This window comes from Lissotriton vulgaris, chromosome 1_1, assembly GCF_964263255.1.
Source record: "Lissotriton vulgaris chromosome 1_1, aLisVul1.2, whole genome shotgun sequence".
In the NCBI taxonomy this organism is placed as follows: Eukaryota; Metazoa; Chordata; class Amphibia; order Caudata; family Salamandridae; genus Lissotriton; species Lissotriton vulgaris.
Window position 1 is genome coordinate 233899121 of NC_141685.1, and position 21422 is coordinate 233920542.

The window sequence follows — 21422 nt, forward strand, 5'->3', positions numbered from 1 at the left end:
TAATGCAAGATTAATCTCCATATTATGAGAGTCAATGCAATATTCAGGAAAAAATTACTCGTTTTCGCCCAACGTGGGGCTCGAACCCACGAACCTGAGATTAAGAGTCTCATGCTCTACCGACTGAGCTAGCCGGGCTCCTTCCTTAAGACAGTATGCAGACCAATCCCTTTTTGTGAAAAAAATCAAATCCTGGATATTCCTCTACTCTTGTTTTGCAAGGAAAGCCAGATTTATACATCCTTCAGAGGACAGAGTGTCAAAAAAAATAAGAGAAAATGAAAATGGAAGTTGTGAGAACTTCATTTTGAGATTGCATAAGAATTCAAATTCCTCTCACATGCTAAAGAATACCTGAACCCTTTTGATTAAACCACTTTAGTTGTTATATTGAGACCATATTTGAAAGCCATCTGTGATTTTTCTGTTCTTACTCTGCAATGACCATGGGCAATGACAAGTTAAAAATAAAATGTATGCAAATTTTATAATGGAGAATGCGGGCATCGATCCCACTACCTCTCGCATGCTAAGCGAGCGCTCTACCATTTGAGCTAATTCCCCTGTGTGTTTAATCTGCATAACATGAAAAAAGTAACCTCACTGCCTTCCACACTTTATTTGCAGTCCAATTGCCCATAACAGTGTTCAGTTCACTCCTAACTTATGCCTTACCTCCACTTATGGGATGTTTTACAGTTCAGGTTGGCCTGTTTACTACTCGAATATGAGTGATATTGTGGTGTGTTCATCTAGACTCATACCCTACCTAATCTTGAAGTAAAATTTACCACCAATGGGAAACCAAGGGAGATACCATTTTTGATAGTTATTGCATGTCTAATGCAAGAATAATCAGAAGATTATGAGAGTCCAGAAAAAATTACTCATTTTCGCCCAACGTGGGGCTCAAACCCACGACCCTGATATTAAGAGTCTCATGCTCTACCGACTGAGCTAGCCGGGCTCCCACTTCAAGATGGTATGCAGACTAATCATTTTTTATGAAGGAAATCCATTCCTGGACAATTTTTGGGAGTTATTGCAGGTCTAATGCAAGATTAATCTCTATATTATGAGAGTCAATGCAATATTCAGGCAAAAATTACTCGTTTTCGCCCAACGTGGGGCTCGAACCCACGACCCTGAGATTAAGAGTCTCATGCTCTACCGACTGAGCTAGCCGGGCTCCCTCCTTAAGACATTATGCAGACCAATCCCTTTTTGTGAAGAAAATCAAATCCTGGATATTCCTCTACTCTTGTTTTGCAAGGAAAGCCTGATTTATACATCCTTCAGAGGACAGAGTGTCAAAAAAATAAGAGAAAATGAAAATGGAAGTTGTGAAAACTTCATTTTGAGATTGCATAAGAATTCAAATTCCTCTCACATGCTAAAGAATACCTGAACCCTTTTGATTAAACCACTTTAGTTGTTATAATGAGACCATATTTGAAAGCCATCTGTGATTTTTCTCTTCTTACTCTGCAATGACCTTGGCAATGACAAGTTAAAAATAAAATGTATGCAAATTTTATAATGGAGAATGCGGGCATCGAGCCCGCTACCACTCGCATGCTAAGCGAGCGCTTTACTATTTGAGCTAATTCCCCTGTGTGTTTAATCTGCATAACATGAAAAAAGTAACCTTACTGCGTTCCACACTTTATTTGAAGTCCAATTGCCCATAACAGTGTTCAGTTCACTCCTAACTTATGCCTTACCTCCACTTATGGGATGTTTTACAGTTCAGGTTGGCCTGTTTACTACTCGAATATGAGTGATATTGTGTGTTCATCTAGACTCATACCCTACCTAATCTTGAAGTTAAATTTCCCACCAATGAGAAACCAAGGGAGATACCATTTTTGATAGTTATTGCATGTCTAATGCAAGAATAATCACCAGATTATGAGAATCCAGCAAAAAGTACTCATTTTCGCCCGACGTGGGGCTCGAACCCACGACCCTGAGATTAAGAGTCTCATGCTCTACCGACTGAGCTAGCCAGGCTCCCACTTCAAGATGGTATGCAGACTAATCATTTTTTATGAAGGAAATCCATTCCTGGACAATTTTTGGGAGTTATTGCAGGTCTAAGGCAAGATTAATCTCCATATTATGAGAGTCAATGCAATATTCAGGCAAAAATTACTCGTTTTCGCCCAACGTGGGGCTCGAACCCACGACCCTGAGATTAAGAGTCTCATGCTCTACCGACTGAGCTAGCCGGGCACCCTCCTTAAGACAGTATGCAGACAAATCCCTTTTTGTGAAGAAAATCAAATCCTGGATATTCCTCTACTCTTGTTTTGCAAGGAAAGCCTGATTTATACATCCTTCAGAGGACAGAGTGTCAAAAAAAATAAGAGAAAATGAAAATGGAAGTTGTGAAAACTTCATTTTGAGATTGCATAAGAATTCAAATTCCTCTCACATGCTAAAGAATACCTGAACCCTTTTGATTAAACCACTTTAGTTGTTATAATGAGACCATATTTGAAAGCCATCTGTGATTTTTCTGTTCTTACTCTGCAATGACCTTGGCAATGACAAGTTAAAAATAAAATGTATGCAAATTTTATAATGGAGAATGCGGGCATCGAGCCCGCTGCCTCTCGCATGCTAAGCGAGCGCTCTACCATTTGAGCTAATTCCCCTGTGTGTTTAATCTGCATAACTTGAAAAAAGTAACCTCACTGCCTTCCACACTTTATTTGAAGTCCAATTGCCCATAACAGTGTTCAGTTCACTCCTAACTTATGCCTTACCTCCACTTATGGGATGTTTTACAGTTCAGGTTGGCCTGTTTACTACTCGAATATGAGTGATATTGTGGTGTGTTCATCTAGACTCATACCCTACCTAATCTTGAAGTTAAATTTCCCACCAATGAGAAACCAAGGGAGATACCATTTTTGATAGTTATTGCATGTCTAATGCAAGAATAATCACCAGATTATGAGAGTCCAGCAAAAATTACTCATTTTCGCCCAACTTGGGGCTCGAACCCACGACCCTGAGATTAAAAGTCTCATGCTCTACCGACTGAGCTAGCCGGGCTCCCACTTCAAGATGGTATGCAGACTAATAATTTTTTATGAAGGAAATCCAGTCCTGGACAATTTTTGGGAGTTATTGCAGGTCTAATGCAAGATTAATCTCCATATTATGAGAGTCAATGCAATATTCAGGCAAAAATTACTCGTTTTCGCCCAACGTGGGGCTCGAACCCACGACCCTGAGATTAAGAGTCTCATGCTCTACCGACTGAGCTAGCCGGGCTCCCTCCTTAAGACAGTATGCAGACCAATCCCTTTTTGTGAAAAAAATCAAATCCTGGATATTCCTCTACTCTTGTTTTGCAAGGAAAGCCAGATTTATACATCCTTCAGAGGACAGAGTGTCAAAAAAAATAAGAGAAAATGAAAACGGAAGTTGTGAGAACTTCATTTTGAGATTGCATAAGAATTCAAATTCCTCTCACATGCTAAAGAATACCTGAACCCTTTTGATTAAACCACTTTAGTTGTTATAATGAGACCATATTTGAAAGCCATCTGTGATTTTTCTGTTCTTACTCTGCAATGACCTTGGCAATGACAAGTTAAAAATAAAATGTATGCAAATTTTATAATGGAGAATGCGGGCATCGATCCCGCTACCTCTCGCATGCTAAGCGAGCGCTCTACCATTTGAGCTAATTCCCCTGTGTGTTTAATCTGCATAACATGAAAAAAGTAACCTCACTGCCTTCCACACTTTATTTGAAGTCCAATTGCCCATAACAGTGTTCAGTTCACTCCTAACTTATGCCTTACCTCCACTTATAGGATGTTTTACAGTTCAGGTTGGCCTGTTTACTACTCGAATATGAGTGATATTGTGGTGTGTTCATCTAGACTCATACCCTACCTAATCTTGAAGTTAAATTTCCCACCAATGAGAAACCAAGGGAGATACCATTTTTAATAGTTATTGCATGTCTAATGCAAGAATAATCACCAGATTATGAGAGTCCAGCAAAAATTACTCATTTTCGCCCAACGTGGGGCTCGCACCCACGACCTTGAGATTAAGAGTCTCATGCTCTACCGACTGAGCTAGCCGGGCTCCCACTTCAAGATGGTATGCAGACTAATCATTTTGCAAGATTAATCTCCATATTATGAGAGTCAATGCAATATTCAGGCAAAAATTACTCTTTTTTGCGCAACGTGGGGCTTGAACCCACGACCCTGAGATTAAGAGTCTCATGCTCTACCGACTGAGCCAGCCGGGCTCCCTCCTTAAGACAGTATGCAGACCAATCCCTTTTTGTGAAAAAAATCAAATCCTGGATATTCCTCTACTCTTGTTTTGCAAGGAAAGCCAGATTTATACATCCTTCAGAGGACAGAGTGTCAAAAAAAAATAAGAGAAAATGAAAATGGAAGTTGTGAGAACTTCATTTTGAGATTGCATAAGAATTCAAATTCCTCTCACATGCTAAAGAATACCTGAACCCTTTTGATTAAACCACTTTAGTTGTTATAATGAGACCATATTTGAAAGCCATCTGTGATTTTTCTGTTCTTACTCTGCAATGACCATGGGGAATGACAAGTTAAAAATAAAATGTATGCAAATTTTATAATGGAGAATGCGGGCATCGATCCCGCTTCCTCTTGCATGCTAAGCGAGCGCTCTACCATTTGAGCTAATTCCCCTGTGTGTTTAATCTGCATAACATGAAAAAAGTAACCTCACTGCCTTCCACACTTTATTTGAAGTCCAATTGCCCATAACAGTGTTCAGTTCACTCCTAACTTATGCCTTACCTCCACTTATGGGATGTTTTACAGTTCAGGTTGGCCTGTTTACTACTCGAATATGAGTGATATTGTGGTGTGTTCATCTAGACTCATACCCTACCTAATCTTGAAGTTAAATTTCCCACCAATGAGAAACCAAGGGAGATACCATTTTTGATAGTTATTGCATGTCTAATGCAAGAATAATCACCAGATTATGAGAGTCCAGCAAAAATTACTCATTTTCCCCAACGTGGAGCTCGAACCCACGACCCTGAGATTAAAAGTCTCATGCTCTACCGACTGAGCTAGCCGGGTTCCCACTTCAAGATGGTATGCAGACTAATCATTTTTTATGAAGGAAATCCAGTCCTGGACAATTTTTGGGAGTTATTGCAGGTCTAATGCAAGATTAATCTCCATATTATGAGAGTCAATGCAATATTCAGGCAAAAATTACTCGTTTTCGCCCAACGTGGGGCTCGAACCCACGACCCTGAGATTAAGAGTCTCATGCTCTACCGACTGAGCTAGCCGGGCTCCCTCTTTAAGACAGTATGCAGACCAATCCCTTTTTGTGAAAAAAATCAAATCCTGGATATTCCTCTACTCTTGTTTTGCAAGGAAAGCCAGATGTATACATCCTTCAGAGGACAGAGTGTCAAAAAAAATAAGAGAAAATGAAAACGGAAGTTGTGAGAACTTCATTTTGAGATTGCATAACAATTCAAATTCCTCTCACATGCTAAAGAATACCTGAACCCTTTTGATTAAACCACTTTAGTTGTTATAATGAGACCATATTTGAAAGCCATCTGTGATTTTTCTGTTCTTACTCTGCAATGACCTTGGCAATGACAAGTTAAAAATAAAATGTATGCAAATTTTATAATGGAGAATGCGGGCATCGATCCCGCTATCTCTCGCATGCTAAGCGAGCGCTTTACTATTTGAGCTAATTCCCCTGTGGGTTTAATCTGCATAACATGAAAAAAGTAACCTTACTGCGTTCCACACTTTATTTGAAGTCCAATTGCCCATAACAGTGTTCAGTTCACTCCTAACTTATGCCTTACCTCCACTTATGGGATGTTTTACAGTTCAGGTTGGCCTGTTTACTACTCGAATATGAGTGATATTGCGGTGTGTTCATCTAGACTCATACCCTAGCTAATCTTGAAGTTAAATTTCCCACCAATGAGAAACCAAGGGAGATACAATTTCTGATAGTTATTGCATGTCTAATGCAAGAATATTCACCAGATTATGAGAGTCAATGCAATAATCCAGCAAAAATTACTCATTTTTGCCCAACGTGGGGCTCGAACCCAGGACCCTGAGATTAAGAGTCTCATGCTCTACCGACTGAGCTAGCCGGGCTCCCACTTCAAGATGGTATGCAGACTAATCATTTTTTATGAAGGAAATCCATTCCTGGACAATTTTTGGGAGTTATTGCAGGTCTAATGCAAGATTAATCTCCATATTATGAGAGTCAATGCAATATTCAGGAAAAAATTACTCATTTTCGCCCAACGTGGGGCTCTAACAAACGACCCTGAAATTAAGAGTCTCATGCTCTACCGACTGAGCTAGCCGGGCTCCCTCCTTAAGACAATATGCAGACTAATCCCTTTTTGTGAAAAAAATCAAATCCTGGATATTCCTCTACTCTTGTTTTGCAAGGAAAGCCAGATTCATACATCCTTCAGAGGACAGAGTGTCAAAAAAAATAAGAGAAAATGAAAACGGAAGTTGTTAGAACTTAATTTTGAGATTGCATAAGAATTCAAATTCCTCTCACATGCTAAAGAATACCTGAACCCTTTTGATTAAACCACTTTAGTTGTTATAATGAGACCATATTTGAAAGCCATCTGTGATTTTTCTGTTCTTACTCTGCAATGACCTTGGCAATGACAAGTTAAAAATAAAATGTATGCAAATTTTATAATGGAGAATGCGGGCATCGATCCCGCTACCTCTCGCATGCTAAGCAAGCACTCTACCATTTGAGCTAATTCCCCTGTGTTTAATCTGCATAACATGAAAATAGTGACCTCACTGCCTTCCACACTTTATTTGAAGTCCAATTGCCCATAACAGTGTTCAGTTCACTCCTAACTTATGCCTTACCTCCACTTATGGGATGTTTTACAGTTCAGGTTGGCCTGTTTACTACTCGAATATGAGTGATATTGCGCTGTGTTCATCTAGACTCATACCCTAGCTAATCTTGAAGTTAAATTTCCCACCAATGAGAAACCAAGGGAGATACCATTTCTGATAGTTATTGCATGTCTAATGCAAGAATATTCACCAGATTATGAGAGTCAATGCAATAATCCAGCAAAAATTACTCATTTTCGCCCAACGTGGGGCTCGAACCCACGACCCTGAAATTAAGAGTCTTATGCTCTACCGACTGAGCTAGCCGGGCTCCCACTTCAAGATGGTATGCAGACTAATCATTTTTTATGAAGGAAATCCATTCCTGGACAATTTTTGGGAGTTATTGCAGGTCTAATGCAAGATTAATCTCCATATTATGAGAGTCAATGCAATATTTAGGAAAAAATTACTCGTTTTCGCCCAACGTGGGGCTCGAACCCACGACCCTGAGATTAAGAGTCTCATGCTCTACCGACTGAGCTAGCCGGGCTCCCTCTTTAAGACAGTATGCACACCAACCCCTTTTTGTGAAAAAAATCAAATCCTGGATATTCCTCTACTCTTGTTTTGCAAGGAAAGCCAGATTTATACATCCTTCAGAGGACAGAGTGTCAAAAAAAATAAGAGAAAATGAAAATGGAAGTTGTGAGAACTTCATTTTGAGATTGCATAAGAATTCAAATTCCTCTCACATGCTAAAGAATACCTGAACCCTTTTGTTTAAACCACTTTAGTTGTTATAATGAGACCATATTTGAAAGCCATCTGTGATTTTTCTGTTCTTACTCTGCAATGACCATGGGCAATGACAAGTTAAAAATAAAATGTATGCAAATTTTATAATGGAGAATGCGGGCATCGATCCCGCAACCTCTCGCATGCTAAGCGAGCGCTCTACCATTTGAGCTAATTCCCCTGTGTGTTTAATCTGCATAACATGAAAAAAGTAACCTCACTGCCTTCCACACTTTATTTGAAGTCCAATTGCCCATAACAGTGTTCAGTTCACTCCTAACTTATGCCTTACCTCCACTTATGGGATGTTTTACAGTTCAGGTTGGCCTGTTTACTACTCGAATATGAGTGATATTGTGGTGTGTTCATCTAGACTCATACCCTACCTAATCTTGAAGTTAAATTTCCCACCAATGAGAAACCAAGGGAGATACCATTTTTGATAGTTATTGCATGTCTAATGCAAGAATAATCACCAGATTATGAGAGTCCAGCAAAAATTACTCATTTTCGCCCAACGTGGAGCTCGAACCCACGACCCTGAGATCAAAAGTCTCATGCTCTACCGACTGAGCTAGCCGGGCTCCCACTTCAAAATGGTATGCAGACTAATCATTTTTATGAAGGAAATCCAGTCCTGGACAATTTTTGGGAGTTATTGCAGGTCTAATGCAAGATTAATCTCCATATTATGAGAGTCAATGCAATATTCACGCAAAAATTACTCGTTTTCGCCCAACGTGGGGCTCGAACCCACGACCCTGAGATTAAGAGTCTCATGCTCTACCGACTGAGCTAGCCGGGCTCCCTCCTTAAGACAGTATGCAGACCAATCCCTTTTTGTGAAAAAAAATCAAATCCTGGATATTCCTCTACTCTTGTTTTGCAAGGAAAGCCAGATTTATACATCCTTCAGAGGACAGAGTGTCAAAAAAAATAAGAGAAAATGAAAACGGAAGTTGTGAGAACTTCATTTTGAGATTGCATAAGAATTCAAATTCCTCTCACATGCTAAAGAATACCTGAACCCTTTTGATTAAACCACTTTAGTTGTTATAATGAGACCATATTTGAAAGCCATCTGTGATTTTTCTGTTCTTACTCTGCAGTGACCTTGGCAATGACAAGTTAAAAATAAAATGAATGCAAATTTTATAATGGAGAATGCGGGCATCAATCCCGCTACCTCTCGCATGCTAAGCGAGCGCTCTACCATTTGAGCTAATTCCCCTGTGTGTTTAATCTGCATAACATGAAAAAAGTAACCTCACTGCCTTCCACACTTTATTTGAAGTCCAATTGCCCATAACAGTGTTCAGTTCACTCCTAACTTATGCCTTACCTCCACTTATGGGATGTTTTACAGTTCAGGTTGGCCTGTTTACTACTCGAATATGAGTGATATTGTGGTGTGTTCATCTAGACTCATACCCTACCTAATCTTGAAGTTAAATTTCCCACCAATGAGAAACCAAGGGAGATACCATTTTTGATAGTTATTGCATGTCTAATGCAAGAATAATCACCAGATTATGAGAGTCCAGCAAAAATTACTAATTTTCGCCCAACGTGGAGCTCGAACCCACGACCCTGAGATTAAAAGTCTCATGCTCTACCGACTGAGCTAGCCGGGCTCCCACTTCAAGATGGTATGCAGACTAATCATTTTTTATGAAGGAAATCCAGTCCTGGACAATTTTTGGGAGTTATTGCAGGTCTAATGCAAGATTAATCTCCATATTATGAGAGTCAATGCAATATTCAGGCAAAAATTACTCGTTTTCGCCCAACGTGGAGCTCGAACCCACGACCCTGAGATTAAGAGTCTCATGCTCTACCGACTGAGCTAGCCGGGCTCCCTCCTTAAGACAGTATGCAGACCAATCCCTTTTTGTGAAGAAAATCAAATCCTGGATATTCCTCTACTCTTGTTTTGCAAGGAAAGCCAGATTTATACATCCTTCAGAGGACAGAGTGTCAAAAAAAATAAGAGAAAATGAAAATGGAAGTTGTGAGAACTTCATTTTGAGATTGCATAAGAATTCAAATTCCTCTCACATGCTAAAGAATACCTGAACCCTTTTGATTAAACCACTTTAGTTGTTATAATGAGACCATATTTGAAAGCCATCTGTGATTTTTCTGTTCTTACTCTGCAATGACCATGGGCAATGACAAGTTAAAAATAAAATGTATGCAAATTTTATAATGTAGAATGCGGGCATCGATCCCGCTACCTCTTGCATGCTAAGTGAGCGCTCTACCATTTGAGCTAATTCCCCTGTGTGTTTAATCTGCATAACATGAAAAAAGTAACCTTACTGCCTTCCGCACTTTATTTGAAGTCCAATTGCCCATAACAGTGTTCAGTTCACTCCTAACTTATGCCTTACCTCCACTTATGGGATGTTTTACAGTTCAGGTTGGCCTGTTTACTACTCGAATATGAGTGATATTGTGGTGTGTTCATCTAGACTCATACCCTACCTAATCTTGAAGTTAAATTTCCCACCAATGAGAAACCAAGGGAGATACCATTTTTGATAGTTATTGCATGTCTAATGCAAGAATAATCACCAGATTATGAGAGTCCAGCAAAAATTACTCATTTTCGCCCAACGTGGGGCTCGAACCCACGACCCTGAGATTAAGAGTCTCATGCTCTACCGACTGAGCTAGCCGGGCTCCCATTTCAAGATGGTGTGCAGACTAATCATTTTTTATGAAGGAAATCCATTCCTGGACAATTTTTGGGAGTTATTGCAGGTCTAATGCAAGATTAATCTCCATATTATGAGAGTCAATGCAATATTCAGGCAAAAATTACTCGTTTTCGCCCAACGTGGGGCTCGAACCCACGACCCTGAGATTAAGAGTCTCATGCTCTACCGACTGAGCTAGCCGGGCTCCCTCCTTAAGACAGTATGCAGACCGATTCCTTTTTGTGAAAAAAATCAAATCCTGGATATTCCTCTACTCTTGTTTTGCAAGGAAAGCCAGATGTATACATCCTTCAGAGGACAGAGTGTCAAAACAAATAAGAGAAAATGAAAACGGAAGTTGTGAGAACTTCATTTTGAGATTGCATAACAATTCAATTTCCTCTCACATGCTAAAGAATACCTGAACCCTTTTGATTAAACCACTTTAGTTGTTATAATGAGACCATATTTGAAAGCCATCTGTGATTTTTCTGTTCTTACTCTGCAATGACCTTGGCAATGACAAGTTAAAAATAAAATGTATGCAAATTTTATAATGGAGAATGCGGGCATCGATCCCGCTATCTCTCGCATGCTAAGCGAGCGCTTTACTATTTGAGCTAATTCCCCTGTGGGTTTAATCTGCATAACATGAAAAAAGTAACCTTACTGCGTTCCACACTTTATTTGAAGTCCAATTGCCCATAACAGTGTTCAGTTCACTCCTAACTTATGCCTTACCTCCACTTATGGGATGTTTTACAGTTCAGGTTGGCCTGTTTACTACTCGAATATGAGTGATATTGCGGTGTGTTCATCTAGACTCATACCCTAGCTAATCTTGAAGTTAAATTTCCCACCAATGAGAAACCAAGGGAGATACAATTTCTGATAGTTATTGCATGTCTAATGCAAGAATATTCACCAGATTATGAGAGTCAATGCAATAATCCAGCAAAAATTACTCATTTTTGCCCAACGTGGGGCTCGAACCCAGGACCCTGAGATTAAGAGTCTCATGCTCTACCGACTGAGCTAGCCGGGCTCCCACTTCAAGATGGTATGCAGACTAATCATTTTTTATGAAGGAAATCCATTCCTGGACAATTTTTGGGAGTTATTGCAGGTCTAATGCAAGATTAATCTCCATATTATGAGAGTCAATGCAATATTCAGGAAAAAATTACTCATTTTCGCCCAACGTGGGGCTCTAACAAACGACCCTGAAATTAAGAGTCTCATGCTCTACCGACTGAGCTAGCCGGGCTCCCTCCTTAAGACAATATGCAGACTAATCCCTTTTTGTGAAAAAAATCAAATCCTGGATATTCCTCTACTCTTGTTTTGCAAGGAAAGCCAGATTCATACATCCTTCAGAGGACAGAGTGTCAAAAAAAATAAGAGAAAATGAAAACGGAAGTTGTTAGAACTTAATTTTGAGATTGCATAAGAATTCAAATTCCTCTCACATGCTAAAGAATACCTGAACCCTTTTGATTAAACCACTTTAGTTGTTATAATGAGACCATATTTGAAAGCCATCTGTGATTTTTCTGTTCTTACTCTGCAATGACCTTGGCAATGACAAGTTAAAAATAAAATGTATGCAAATTTTATAATGGAGAATGCGGGCATCGATCCCGCTACCTCTCGCATGCTAAGCAAGCACTCTACCATTTGAGCTAATTCCCCTGTGTTTAATCTGCATAACATGAAAATAGTGACCTCACTGCCTTCCACACTTTATTTGAAGTCCAATTGCCCATAACAGTGTTCAGTTCACTCCTAACTTATGCCTTACCTCCACTTATGGGATGTTTTACAGTTCAGGTTGGCCTGTTTACTACTCGAATATGAGTGATATTGCGCTGTGTTCATCTAGACTCATACCCTAGCTAATCTTGAAGTTAAATTTCCCACCAATGAGAAACCAAGGGAGATACCATTTCTGATAGTTATTGCATGTCTAATGCAAGAATATTCACCAGATTATGAGAGTCAATGCAATAATCCAGCAAAAATTACTCATTTTCGCCCAACGTGGGGCTCGAACCCACGACCCTGAAATTAAGAGTCTTATGCTCTACCGACTGAGCTAGCCGGGCTCCCACTTCAAGATGGTATGCAGACTAATCATTTTTTATGAAGGAAATCCATTCCTGGACAATTTTTGGGAGTTATTGCAGGTCTAATGCAAGATTAATCTCCATATTATGAGAGTCAATGCAATATTTAGGAAAAAATTACTCGTTTTCGCCCAACGTGGGGCTCGAACCCACGACCCTGAGATTAAGAGTCTCATGCTCTACCGACTGAGCTAGCCGGGCTCCCTCTTTAAGACAGTATGCACACCAACCCCTTTTTGTGAAAAAAATCAAATCCTGGATATTCCTCTACTCTTGTTTTGCAAGGAAAGCCAGATTTATACATCCTTCAGAGGACAGAGTGTCAAAAAAAATAAGAGAAAATGAAAATGGAAGTTGTGAGAACTTCATTTTGAGATTGCATAAGAATTCAAATTCCTCTCACATGCTAAAGAATACCTGAACCCTTTTGTTTAAACCACTTTAGTTGTTATAATGAGACCATATTTGAAAGCCATCTGTGATTTTTCTGTTCTTACTCTGCAATGACCATGGGCAATGACAAGTTAAAAATAAAATGTATGCAAATTTTATAATGGAGAATGCGGGCATCGATCCCGCAACCTCTCGCATGCTAAGCGAGCGCTCTACCATTTGAGCTAATTCCCCTGTGTGTTTAATCTGCATAACATGAAAAAAGTAACCTCACTGCCTTCCACACTTTATTTGAAGTCCAATTGCCCATAACAGTGTTCAGTTCACTCCTAACTTATGCCTTACCTCCACTTATGGGATGTTTTACAGTTCAGGTTGGCCTGTTTACTACTCGAATATGAGTGATATTGTGGTGTGTTCATCTAGACTCATACCCTACCTAATCTTGAAGTTAAATTTCCCACCAATGAGAAACCAAGGGAGATACCATTTTTGATAGTTATTGCATGTCTAATGCAAGAATAATCACCAGATTATGAGAGTCCAGCAAAAATTACTCATTTTCGCCCAACGTGGAGCTCGAACCCACGACCCTGAGATCAAAAGTCTCATGCTCTACCGACTGAGCTAGCCGGGCTCCCACTTCAAAATGGTATGCAGACTAATCATTTTTATGAAGGAAATCCAGTCCTGGACAATTTTTGGGAGTTATTGCAGGTCTAATGCAAGATTAATCTCCATATTATGAGAGTCAATGCAATATTCACGCAAAAATTACTCGTTTTCGCCCAACGTGGGGCTCGAACCCACGACCCTGAGATTAAGAGTCTCATGCTCTACCGACTGAGCTAGCCGGGCTCCCTCCTTAAGACAGTATGCAGACCAATCCCTTTTTGTGAAAAAAAATCAAATCCTGGATATTCCTCTACTCTTGTTTTGCAAGGAAAGCCAGATTTATACATCCTTCAGAGGACAGAGTGTCAAAAAAAATAAGAGAAAATGAAAACGGAAGTTGTGAGAACTTCATTTTGAGATTGCATAAGAATTCAAATTCCTCTCACATGCTAAAGAATACCTGAACCCTTTTGATTAAACCACTTTAGTTGTTATAATGAGACCATATTTGAAAGCCATCTGTGATTTTTCTGTTCTTACTCTGCAGTGACCTTGGCAATGACAAGTTAAAAATAAAATGAATGCAAATTTTATAATGGAGAATGCGGGCATCAATCCCGCTACCTCTCGCATGCTAAGCGAGCGCTCTACCATTTGAGCTAATTCCCCTGTGTGTTTAATCTGCATAACATGAAAAAAGTAACCTCACTGCCTTCCACACTTTATTTGAAGTCCAATTGCCCATAACAGTGTTCAGTTCACTCCTAACTTATGCCTTACCTCCACTTATGGGATGTTTTACAGTTCAGGTTGGCCTGTTTACTACTCGAATATGAGTGATATTGTGGTGTGTTCATCTAGACTCATACCCTACCTAATCTTGAAGTTAAATTTCCCACCAATGAGAAACCAAGGGAGATACCATTTTTGATAGTTATTGCATGTCTAATGCAAGAATAATCACCAGATTATGAGAGTCCAGCAAAAATTACTAATTTTCGCCCAACGTGGAGCTCGAACCCACGACCCTGAGATTAAAAGTCTCATGCTCTACCGACTGAGCTAGCCGGGCTCCCACTTCAAGATGGTATGCAGACTAATCATTTTTTATGAAGGAAATCCAGTCCTGGACAATTTTTGGGAGTTATTGCAGGTCTAATGCAAGATTAATCTCCATATTATGAGAGTCAATGCAATATTCAGGCAAAAATTACTCGTTTTCGCCCAACGTGGAGCTCGAACCCACGACCCTGAGATTAAGAGTCTCATGCTCTACCGACTGAGCTAGCCGGGCTCCCTCCTTAAGACAGTATGCAGACCAATCCCTTTTTGTGAAGAAAATCAAATCCTGGATATTCCTCTACTCTTGTTTTGCAAGGAAAGCCAGATTTATACATCCTTCAGAGGACAGAGTGTCAAAAAAAATAAGAGAAAATGAAAATGGAAGTTGTGAGAACTTCATTTTGAGATTGCATAAGAATTCAAATTCCTCTCACATGCTAAAGAATACCTGAACCCTTTTGATTAAACCACTTTAGTTGTTATAATGAGACCATATTTGAAAGCCATCTGTGATTTTTCTGTTCTTACTCTGCAATGACCATGGGCAATGACAAGTTAAAAATAAAATGTATGCAAATTTTATAATGTAGAATGCGGGCATCGATCCCGCTACCTCTTGCATGCTAAGTGAGCGCTCTACCATTTGAGCTAATTCCCCTGTGTGTTTAATCTGCATAACATGAAAAAAGTAACCTTACTGCCTTCCGCACTTTATTTGAAGTCCAATTGCCCATAACAGTGTTCAGTTCACTCCTAACTTATGCCTTACCTCCACTTATGGGATGTTTTACAGTTCAGGTTGGCCTGTTTACTACTCGAATATGAGTGATATTGTGGTGTGTTCATCTAGACTCATACCCTACCTAATCTTGAAGTTAAATTTCCCACCAATGAGAAACCAAGGGAGATACCATTTTTGATAGTTATTGCATGTCTAATGCAAGAATAATCACCAGATTATGAGAGTCCAGCAAAAATTACTCATTTTCGCCCAACGTGGGGCTCGAACCCACGACCCTGAGATTAAGAGTCTCATGCTCTACCGACTGAGCTAGCCGGGCTCCCATTTCAAGATGGTGTGCAGACTAATCATTTTTTATGAAGGAAATCCATTCCTGGACAATTTTTGGGAGTTATTGCAGGTCTAATGCAAGATTAATCTCCATATTATGAGAGTCAATGCAATATTCAGGCAAAAATTACTCGTTTTCGCCCAACGTGGGGCTCGAACCCACGACCCTGAGATTAAGAGTCTCATGCTCTACCGACTGAGCTAGCCGGGCTCCCTCCTTAAGACAGTATGCAGACCGATTCCTTTTTGTGAAAAAAATCAAATCCTGGATATTCCTCTACTCTTGTTTTGCAAGGAAAGCCAGATGTATACATCCTTCAGAGGACAGAGTGTCAAAACAAATAAGAGAAAATGAAAACGGAAGTTGTGAGAACTTCATTTTGAGATTGCATAACAATTCAATTTCCTCTCACATGCTAAAGAATACCTGAACCCTTTTGATTAAACCACTTTAGTTGTTATAATGAGACCATATTTGAAAGCCATCTGTGATTTTTCTGTTCTTACTCTGCAATGACCTTGGCAATGACAAGTTAAAAATAAAATGTATGCAAATTTTATAATGGAGAATGCGGGCATCGATCCCGCTACCTCTCGCATGCTAAGCGAGCGCTTTACTATTTGAGCTAATTCCCCTGTGTGTTTAATCTGCATAACATGAAAAAAGTAACCTTACTGCGTTCCACACTTTATTTGAAGTCCAATTGCCCATAACAGTGTTCAGTTCACTCCTAACTTATGCCTTACCTCCACTTATGGGATGTTTTACAGTTCAGGTTGGCCTGTTTACTACTCGAATATGAGTGATATTGCGGTGTGTTCATCTAGACTCATACCCTAGCTAATCTTGAAGTTAAATTTCCCACCAATGAGAAACCAAGGGAGATACAATTTCTGATAGTTATTGCATGTCTAATGCAAGAATATTCACCAGATTATGAGAGTCAATGCAATAATCCAGCAAAAATTACTCATTTTCGTCCAACGTGGGGCTCGAACCCACGACCCTGAGATTAATGTCTCATGCTCTACCGACTGAGCTAGCCGGGCTCCCACTTCAAGATGGTATGCAGACTAATCATTTTTTATGAAGGAAATCCATTCCTGGACAATTTTTGGGAGTTATTGCAGGTCTAATGCAAGATTAATCTCCATATTATGAGAGTCAATGCAATATTCAGGCAAAAATTACTCGTTTTCGCCCAACGTGGGGCTCGAACCCACGACCCTGAGATTAAGAGTCTCATGCTCTACCGACTGAGCTAGCCGGGCTCCCTCCTTAAGACAGTATGCAGACCAATCCCTTTTTGTGAAGAAAATCAAATCCTGGATATTCCTCTACTCTTGTTTTGCAAGGAAAGCCTGATTTATACATCCTTCAGAGGACAGAGTGTCAAGAAAAATAAGAGAAAATGAAAATGGAAGTTGTGAGAACTTCATTTTGAGATTGCATAAGAATTCAAATTCCTCTCACATGCTAAAGAATACCTGAACCCTTTTGATTAAACCACTTTAGTTGTTATAATGAGACCATATTTGAAAGCCATCTGTGATTTTTCTGTTCTTGCTCTGCAATGACCATGGGCAATGACAAGTTAAAAATAAAATGTATGCAAATTTTATAATGGAGAATGCGGGCATCGATCCCGCTACCTCTCGCATGCTAAGCGAGCGCTTTACTATTTGAGCTAATTCCCCTGTGTGTTAAATCTGCATAACATGAAAAAAGTAACCTTACTGGGTTCCACACTTTATTTGAAGTCCAATTGCCCATAACAGTGTTCAGTTCACTCCTAACTTATGCCTTACCTCCACTTATGGGATGTTTTACAGTTCAGGTTGGCCTGTTTACTACTCGAATATGAGTGATATTGCGGTGTGTTCATCTAGACTCATACCCTAGCTAATCTTGAAGTTAAATTTCCCACCAATGAGAAACCAAGGGAGATACAATTTCTGATAGTTATTGCATGTCTAATGCAAGAATATTCACCAGATTATGAGAGTCAATGCAATAATCCAGCAAAAATTACTCATTTTTGCCCAACGTGGGGCTCGAACCCAGGACCCTGAGATTAAGAGTCTCATGCTCTACCGACTGAGCTAGCCGGGCTCCCACTTCAAGATGGTATGCAGACTAATCATTTTTTATGAAGGAAATCCATTCCTGGACAATTTTTGGGAGTTATTGCAGGTCTAATGCAAGATTAATCTCCATATTATGAGAGTCAATGCAATATTCAGGAAAAAATTACTCATTTTCGCCCAACGTGGGGCTCTAACAAACGACCCTGAAATTAAGAGTCTCATGCTCTACCGACTGAGCTAGCCGGGCTCCCTCCTTAAGACAATATGCAGACTAATCCCTTTTTGTGAAAAAAATCAAATCCTGGATATTCCTCTACTCTTGTTTTGCAAGGAAAGCCAGATTCATACATCCTTCAGAGGACAGAGTGTCAAAAAAAATAAGAGAAAATGAAAACGGAAGTTGTTAGAACTTAATTTTGAGATTGCATAAGAATTCAAATTCCTCTCACATGCTAAAGAATACCTGAACCCTTTTGATTAAACCACTTTAGTTGTTATAATGAGACCATATTTGAAAGCCATCTGTGATTTTTCTGTTCTTACTCTGCAATGACCTTGGCAATGACAAGTTAAAAATAAAATGTATGCAAATTTTATAATGGAGAATGCGGGCATCGATCCCGCTACCTCTCGCATGCTAAGCAAGCACTCTACCATTTGAGCTAATTCCCCTGTGTTTAATCTGCATAACATGAAAATAGTGACCTCACTGCCTTCCACACTTTATTTGAAGTCCAATTGCCCATAACAGTGTTCAGTTCACTCCTAACTTATGCCTTACCTCCACTTATGGGATGTTTTACAGTTCAGGTTGGCCTGTTTACTACTCGAATATGAGTGATATTGCGCTGTGTTCATCTAGACTCATACCCTAGCTAATCTTGAAGTTAAATTTCCCACCAATGAGAAACCAAGGGAGATACCATTTCTGATAGTTATTGCATGTCTAATGCAAGAATATTCACCAGATTATGAGAGTCAATGCAATAATCCAGCAAAAATTACTCATTTTCGCCCAACGTGGGGCTCGAACCCACGACCCTGAAATTAAGAGTCTTATGCTCTACCGACTGAGCTAGCCGGGCTCCCACTTCAAGATGGTATGCAGACTAATCATTTTTTATGAAGGAAATCCATTCCTGGACAATTTTTGGGAGTTATTGCAGGTCTAATGCAAGATTAATCTCCATATTATGAGAGTCAATGCAATATTTAGGAAAAAATTACTCGTTTTCGCCCAACGTGGGGCTCGAACCCACGACCCTGAGATTAAGAGTCTCATGCTCTACCGACTGAGCTAGCCGGGCTCCCTCTTTAAGACAGTATGCACACCAACCCCTTTTTGTGAAAAAAATCAAATCCTGGATATTCCTCTACTCTTGTTTTGCAAGGAAAGCCAGATTTATACATCCTTCAGAGGACAGAGTGTCAAAAAAAATAAGAGAAAATGAAAATGGAAGTTGTGAGAACTTCATTTTGAGATTGCATAAGAATTCAAATTCCTCTCACATGCTAAAGAATACCTGAACCCTTTTGTTTAAACCACTTTAGTTGTTATAATGAGACCATATTTGAAAGCCATCTGTGATTTTTCTGTTCTTACTCTGCAATGACCATGGGCAATGACAAGTTAAAAATAAAATGTATGCAAATTTTATAATGGAGAATGCGGGCATCGATCCCGCAACCTCTCGCATGCTAAGCGAGCGCTCTACCATTTGAGCTAATTCCCCTGTGTGTTTAATCTGCATAACATGAAAAAAGTAACCTCACTGCCTTCCACACTTTATTTGAAGTCCAATTGCCCATAACAGTGTTCAGTTCACTCCTAACTTATGCCTTACCTCCACTTATGGGATGTTTTACAGTTCAGGTTGGCCTGTTTACTACTCGAATATGAGTGATATTGTGGTGTGTTCATCTAGACTCATACCCTACCTAATCTTGAAGTTAAATTTCCCACCAATGAGAAACCAAGGGAGATACCATTTTTGATAGTTATTGCATGTCTAATGCAAGAATAATCACCAGATTATGAGAGTCCAGCAAAAATTACTCATTTTCGCCCAACGTGGAGCTCGAACCCACGACCCTGAGATCAAAAGTCTCATGCTCTACCGACTGAGCTAGCCGGGCTCCCACTTCAAAATGGTATGCAGACTAATCATTTTTATGAAGGAAATCCAGTCCTGGACAATTTTTGGGAGTTATTGCAGGTCTAATGCAAGATTAATCTCCATATTATGAGAGTCAATGCAATATTCACGCAAAAATTACTCGTTTTCGCCCAACGTGGGGCTCGAACCCACGACCCTGAGATTAAGAGTCTCATGCTCTACCGACTGAGCTAGCCGGGCTCCCTCCTTAAGACAGTATGCAGACCAATCCCTTTTTGTGAAAAAAAATCAAATCCTGGATATTCCTCTACTCTTGTTTTGCAAGGAAAGCCAGATTTATACATCCTTCAGAGGACAGAGTGTCAAAAAAAATAAGAGAAAATGAAAACGGAAGTTGTGAGAACTTCATTTTGAGATTGCATAAGAATTCAAATTCCTCTCACATGCTAAAGAATACCTGAACCCTTTTGATTAAACCACTTTAGTTGTTATAATGAGACCATATTTGAAAGCCATCTGTGATTTTTCTGTTCTTACTCTGCAGTGACCTTGGCAATGACAAGTTAAAAATAAAATGAATGCAAATTTTATAATGGAGAATGCGGGCATCAATCCCGCTACCTCTCGCATGCTAAGCGAGCGCTCTACCATTTGAGCTAATTCCCCTGAGTGTTTAATCTGCATAACATGAAAAAAGTAACCTCACTGCCTTCCACACTATATTTGAAGTCCAATTGCCCATAACAGTGTTCAGTTCACTCCTAACTTATGCCTTACCTCCACTTATGGGATGTTTTACAGTTCAGGTTGGCCTGTTTACTACTCGAATATGAGTGATATTGTGGTGTGTTCATCTAGACTCATACCCTACCTAATCTTGAAGTTAAATTTCCCACCAATGAGAAACCAAGGGAGATACCATTTTTGATAGTTATTGCATGTCTAATGCAAGAATAATCACCAGATTATGAGAGTCCAGCAAAAATTACTAATTTTCGCCCAACGTGGAGCTCGAACCCACGACCCTGAGATTAAAAGTCTCATGCTCTACCGACTGAGCTAGCCGGGCTCCCACTTCAAGATGGTATGCAGACTAATCATTTTTTATGAAGGAAATCCAGTCCTGGACAATTTTTGGGAGTTATTGCAGGTCTAATGCAAGATTAATCTCCATATTATGAGAGTCAATGCAATATTCAGGCAAAAATTACTCGTTTTCGCCCAACGTGGAGCTCGAACCCACGACCCTGAGATTAAGAGTCTCATGCTCTACCGACTGAGCTAGCCGGGCTCCCTCCTTAAGACAGTATGCAGACCAATCCCTTTTTGTGAAGAAAATCAAATCCTGGATATTCCTCTACTCTTGTTTTGCAAGGAAAGCCAGATTTATACATCCTTCAGAGGACAGAGTGTCAAAAAAAATAAGAGAAAATGAAAATGGAAGTTGTGAGAACTTCATTTTGAGATTGCATAAGAATTCAAATTCCTCTCACATGCTAAAGAATACCTGAACCCTTTTGATTAAACCACTTTAGTTGTTATAATGA

At 39.6% G+C, this 21422-nt stretch overlaps 19 non-coding genes across 19 annotated transcripts; all 19 read right to left on the reverse strand.

The window, feature by feature from the left end:
- Positions 1-1116: 1116 nt before the first annotated feature.
- Positions 1117-1189, reverse strand: TRNAK-CUU (transfer RNA lysine (anticodon CUU)). The gene has a single exon. It is a non-coding gene; the product is annotated as a tRNA-Lys (tRNA).
- Positions 1190-2162: 973 nt separating this feature from the next.
- On the reverse strand, positions 2163-2235 carry TRNAK-CUU (transfer RNA lysine (anticodon CUU)). The gene has a single exon. It is a non-coding gene; the product is annotated as a tRNA-Lys (tRNA).
- Positions 2236-3212: 977 nt separating this feature from the next.
- On the reverse strand, positions 3213-3285 carry TRNAK-CUU (transfer RNA lysine (anticodon CUU)). Its single transcript has one exon. It is a non-coding gene; the product is annotated as a tRNA-Lys (tRNA).
- A 352-nt stretch (positions 3286-3637) lies between these two features.
- Positions 3638-3710, reverse strand: TRNAA-AGC (transfer RNA alanine (anticodon AGC)). The gene has a single exon. It is a non-coding gene; the product is annotated as a tRNA-Ala (tRNA).
- A 1550-nt stretch (positions 3711-5260) lies between these two features.
- Positions 5261-5333, reverse strand: TRNAK-CUU (transfer RNA lysine (anticodon CUU)). Its single transcript has one exon. It is a non-coding gene; the product is annotated as a tRNA-Lys (tRNA).
- Positions 5334-7382: 2049 nt separating this feature from the next.
- Positions 7383-7455, reverse strand: TRNAK-CUU (transfer RNA lysine (anticodon CUU)). Its single transcript has one exon. It is a non-coding gene; the product is annotated as a tRNA-Lys (tRNA).
- Positions 7456-7808: 353 nt separating this feature from the next.
- On the reverse strand, positions 7809-7881 carry TRNAA-AGC (transfer RNA alanine (anticodon AGC)). The gene has a single exon. It is a non-coding gene; the product is annotated as a tRNA-Ala (tRNA).
- A 551-nt stretch (positions 7882-8432) lies between these two features.
- On the reverse strand, positions 8433-8505 carry TRNAK-CUU (transfer RNA lysine (anticodon CUU)). The gene has a single exon. It is a non-coding gene; the product is annotated as a tRNA-Lys (tRNA).
- A 1807-nt stretch (positions 8506-10312) lies between these two features.
- TRNAK-CUU (transfer RNA lysine (anticodon CUU)) lies at positions 10313-10385 on the reverse strand. The gene has a single exon. It is a non-coding gene; the product is annotated as a tRNA-Lys (tRNA).
- Positions 10386-10534: 149 nt separating this feature from the next.
- On the reverse strand, positions 10535-10607 carry TRNAK-CUU (transfer RNA lysine (anticodon CUU)). The gene has a single exon. It is a non-coding gene; the product is annotated as a tRNA-Lys (tRNA).
- Positions 10608-12656: 2049 nt separating this feature from the next.
- On the reverse strand, positions 12657-12729 carry TRNAK-CUU (transfer RNA lysine (anticodon CUU)). Its single transcript has one exon. It is a non-coding gene; the product is annotated as a tRNA-Lys (tRNA).
- Positions 12730-13082: 353 nt separating this feature from the next.
- Positions 13083-13155, reverse strand: TRNAA-AGC (transfer RNA alanine (anticodon AGC)). The gene has a single exon. It is a non-coding gene; the product is annotated as a tRNA-Ala (tRNA).
- A 551-nt stretch (positions 13156-13706) lies between these two features.
- TRNAK-CUU (transfer RNA lysine (anticodon CUU)) lies at positions 13707-13779 on the reverse strand. The gene has a single exon. It is a non-coding gene; the product is annotated as a tRNA-Lys (tRNA).
- A 1807-nt stretch (positions 13780-15586) lies between these two features.
- TRNAK-CUU (transfer RNA lysine (anticodon CUU)) lies at positions 15587-15659 on the reverse strand. The gene has a single exon. It is a non-coding gene; the product is annotated as a tRNA-Lys (tRNA).
- A 149-nt stretch (positions 15660-15808) lies between these two features.
- Positions 15809-15881, reverse strand: TRNAK-CUU (transfer RNA lysine (anticodon CUU)). Its single transcript has one exon. It is a non-coding gene; the product is annotated as a tRNA-Lys (tRNA).
- A 988-nt stretch (positions 15882-16869) lies between these two features.
- On the reverse strand, positions 16870-16942 carry TRNAK-CUU (transfer RNA lysine (anticodon CUU)). Its single transcript has one exon. It is a non-coding gene; the product is annotated as a tRNA-Lys (tRNA).
- Positions 16943-18992: 2050 nt separating this feature from the next.
- TRNAK-CUU (transfer RNA lysine (anticodon CUU)) lies at positions 18993-19065 on the reverse strand. Its single transcript has one exon. It is a non-coding gene; the product is annotated as a tRNA-Lys (tRNA).
- A 353-nt stretch (positions 19066-19418) lies between these two features.
- TRNAA-AGC (transfer RNA alanine (anticodon AGC)) lies at positions 19419-19491 on the reverse strand. Its single transcript has one exon. It is a non-coding gene; the product is annotated as a tRNA-Ala (tRNA).
- Positions 19492-20042: 551 nt separating this feature from the next.
- TRNAK-CUU (transfer RNA lysine (anticodon CUU)) lies at positions 20043-20115 on the reverse strand. The gene has a single exon. It is a non-coding gene; the product is annotated as a tRNA-Lys (tRNA).
- Positions 20116-21422: the final 1307 nt, after the last annotated feature.